The sequence below is a fragment of the Populus euphratica genome, unplaced genomic scaffold, assembly GCF_000495115.2.
Source record: "Populus euphratica unplaced genomic scaffold, PopEup_1.0 scaffold10.1, whole genome shotgun sequence".
Classification (NCBI taxonomy): domain Eukaryota; kingdom Viridiplantae; phylum Streptophyta; class Magnoliopsida; order Malpighiales; family Salicaceae; genus Populus; species Populus euphratica.
The window spans coordinates 3012515-3016510 of record NW_011499856.1 but is presented as its reverse complement, the minus strand read 5'-3'; positions in this window follow the sequence as shown (position 1 = coordinate 3016510).

The window sequence follows — 3996 nt, the reverse complement described above, 5'->3', positions numbered from 1 at the left end:
AAAAAGAAATAAAAAACCAGAAAAAAACAATAATATGTGACTTTTACCAATGGCTTTACCGACATAATTAACCTGATTGTAAAGTTGGTCCATAAATATACTAACAGAAATAATTCTTTGATATATACGAATAGAATTACAGACGATATTACAGTGGGATTTAAAAAAGCAAATCATACGGTGACGTGGCACTTTTTACTGATAAAATGATCGATGGAATGTTCTATAGAATAATTCTGTTGGTAAATCTATTAGTAATGTTTAATTTATGATCTAGTGATTAACTCACCTCTTCCCCTCCCTCATTTCTCCTTCTTCCTTATGCTTTTTTTTTCAACAAACAACCACCCCCTCTCCCCCTCAATCTCAACATAATTCAATCTCTCACAACAAATTCGACCACCACAACACTCGATTTGTGAACATTCATGTTCTAATTCAAATATTAGTGAGGATTCTCCACCTTAAATAAGCAAATCTACCCTTTTCTATTTGAACATAATTTTAAATGTTAATTTTTTTATATATTTTTATAGTATATGTATTTTGTTGCACATACACTCTTTTCTTTAAAAAGAATATGTATTTTGTAGTATATGTATTTTTCTTACATATTTTTAAATGTTAATGTTTTTTACATATTTTTGTAGTATATGTATTTTGTTATCACATACACTTTTTTCTTTAAAAAAGATGGTTCAAGAGTTTATTGGTTATTATTAGTAAAGACCAAACTTAGGGGTCATATCGAGGTTATTAAGAATAGGAACGATGAATTAACTATGAGAAATGATGTCTTTCAACTTAGTTAAGTAGTTTATCCATATCAAGTTGCATCGTCCAATGACTTAGAAGAAAATTTAAATTTTTGTAACATCAATAACATTTTTTTATGTTAACATTGAGAAATTGAATGATGTTTTAATCTCTAGCGGACATATACAAGGTGATGAAGATAATAATAGGGACAAAATCAATATAGAAGATTACGATGGAGATGAAGACGAGTCAATTGACAAAGAAAAAGACAATTCTGATTAATTTTCACAACATGAATTTGTAATGTCATAAACTATAATGCAATATTTATGGATGACATTCACTTCAATGTAATGAAAATGATGTTAATATATTATTGAATGACAAGGAAATATTTATTTTATTATTGTGATATGAACTAGTGTTATTGTGTTGATTATAGCCATGAATTTAAGTATTTGGAGGATAGATAGATATGGAATATAGATATAATTTGGCATCAAACACTGTATTATACTAATGGAAATACTGACAAATATATCTGTCAGTATATTTCAGTGTGGCGAGAATTGTTCCCCTTCTTCTTGGCATTGTTCGTGGTGTTAATTACAAATTGATATACCAACGGAATGTTTTCGTCAATATATTCTTGTGGCAATGGAAAATGTTCACTTCTCAAAAAGTTATTCATTTGTGAAGAGGATGATAATGAATGTTTTTTTTTTACAAATATAATGAGAACTCAATGCACTAACAATTAATGCTCTTTGTGATTGTAGTACATATTTCCTAGAAAGAGAATTTCAAGGTGTTGGCAATTAATTATCTTTTTTTACTGCTAATTGTTTTCTCTTTTACCAATAAAATCACCGATGGAAAGAGAATTTCAAGGAGCTGGTAATTATTGATCTTTTTTTACTATTGATTATTTTCTATTTTACCGATAAAATCACCGATATAATAAAAAATCATTAGTAATATTTTGAGGGGTTTTTTAAATTTTTCATGTGAATTGAAAATTTCAACTTGACTTTACAGAAAAAATCACCGACGGATAATTTTAATTATTCAAAATAAATTCTCATAATATTCATGTTCAATTTAATCCAACATTCATAAAAATCATCTCAAATCACAAACACATCAATTCAAATCAATATTGTCAAAACATATAAATATTATGCACAACAATAAGTATTTTTTTCCAAGTTTCACAACATTTTAGTAATTTATCAAAAAAAAATAATTTGAGCTTATGAATTGACCTTCCAAGATGTTTGAAGTGTCTGGAATCTACTAAAATAAAGGTTGAATGATTCCTAGAATAGTGGTAGAACAACTGAGAAACTATTGGAGACTATCAAATTAGTGTTGGCACTTGTGAACCACGTGCAACCATGGATGGATGTGTTTGGGTTGACGACCTGAGTGGCTATTGACCAACGAGATCATGTAACCCATCCTCTCCTTTTTTTTAGTGGTGTTGGAGGTCTCATGAACAATAACTTGCAGGTTCTTGTATGGAAGATTTTTTATGATGGCAATTTTTGTGGTTGAGACGTGGATCTAGGGTTGTCGTGAAGGAGAGAGCTTGACATTTAACTCTAGACTTATCAATCAATTGGGATCTTAAAAAGTTCTAAAAAAAATTATTTTATTGGTTCTGCTTCATATATGATATTTGAGAATCCAATAATTATAGCTATGGATTTGAATTTGATTCAAATGTGGAATTTTGATTTGTTTTGTTGTTTGTGTTGGCCTTTGGCTTTGCAGAGCAAAGCAAAGTGTGTTTTGGAAGTTGAAGAAACAAATGTAGGAGCGCAAGTGAGGTCAGAAGGAGGGTGAGGCCATTAACCCGAATTAATTTGCAAGAATTAGCTAAATTAATTTGCAGCAGTAAAAAAAAAGAAAAAAAAAAGAAACAACGATGATATAATTTTTTTCTACAACCACCTTGCTGACAGATTTTTCTTCCTATATGTAGGCAGTTCGATTGGTTGGGCTTTCCTGCCCAATATTGAGTTGTAATTACTGTAGAATTTTTCTAATTGATGATGAACAATGTGTACGCTTCTTAAGGTTATCTAACCAAGCAGATCAATAACAATAAAATAACATAAAAAGGTAACCACTATGCATTCCTAATTTCTATTTTTTTAAAAAAAAAAGGGTTCTAGCTAAGAGTCTAGAACATACTTCTATTAAATTATGGCAGAGTTTCTTGCCTTCAGAATTCGGTATGGACCCAGCAAAAATCCAATGTGGACTGGCACCAATAGGAGACATTTGATCATGTAATGACAGTGAGAAAGGCACTTGAGGATGCTAAGGTCCCCTTCACGTATGCATCCGCTAACTGCTTTGCAGGTTATTTTTTCGATACCCTCTTGAGACCTTAACCCCTCCAAAAGATGAAGTTCGTCTTTATGGGCATGGCAATGTTAAGGATACGCAAGTAGTAGTAAGAAGAAAGAAAACTCTTAATTCTCCTTTGTTGCAATTTATACTGAATTATAGGTGTTGTTTTTTTCTGTTTAGTTTTTTACATGGATGAAGATGCAATTACAAAATGCATGCACAAGGCCTTGGGTAAAACCTTGTATTACGCAAGGCCACCAGAAAAGATTAGAAAAAAACTAAAAGAGATCAATAAAACATGTTATGGATTGAGTTATCAGGCTGAAAATTTGTACCTAAAATTGTCGTCTCCGGGCTCAGGCTAGCCCGTCGGCAGCTCGGTCCTTGAACACTTTTACTTAAAGCTCTCAGGTACCATCCATTTTGATTTGGATTGTAGAAAAGGTGTGTCTCTCATATTAGAAACAATCTCACGGTCCCACGCCCTCTAGTATTGCTAACCACTCCTCCATTTTGGGTAGCGGTTCATCCTTGGAAAAACCAGGAAGACCAAGAATTGAAGCAGTCCTAAGAGAAAATAAAGCTCATTTCATCTGCATTTTTTAACACCAACAAGGATTAAGGAATCTAACGAAGTAGAAGTCTTACAAACAAGAGCTATGGAGATTAGTGTAACGTCTCCCTCAAAACAAGAGGTGGGCTGGACTTTTGAATCACGCTAGCTAGATAATTGACACGACAAAAAGATTGATGTCTTCTCCCAAGTGCAGGAGTGTCAAAGTAATAAATAACCCGGCAAGACCGGGGTCGAACCACAGGGAGGTTAATTGTACAAATTATAAACAAAAATAACAACAACAGTAATAATAATAATAA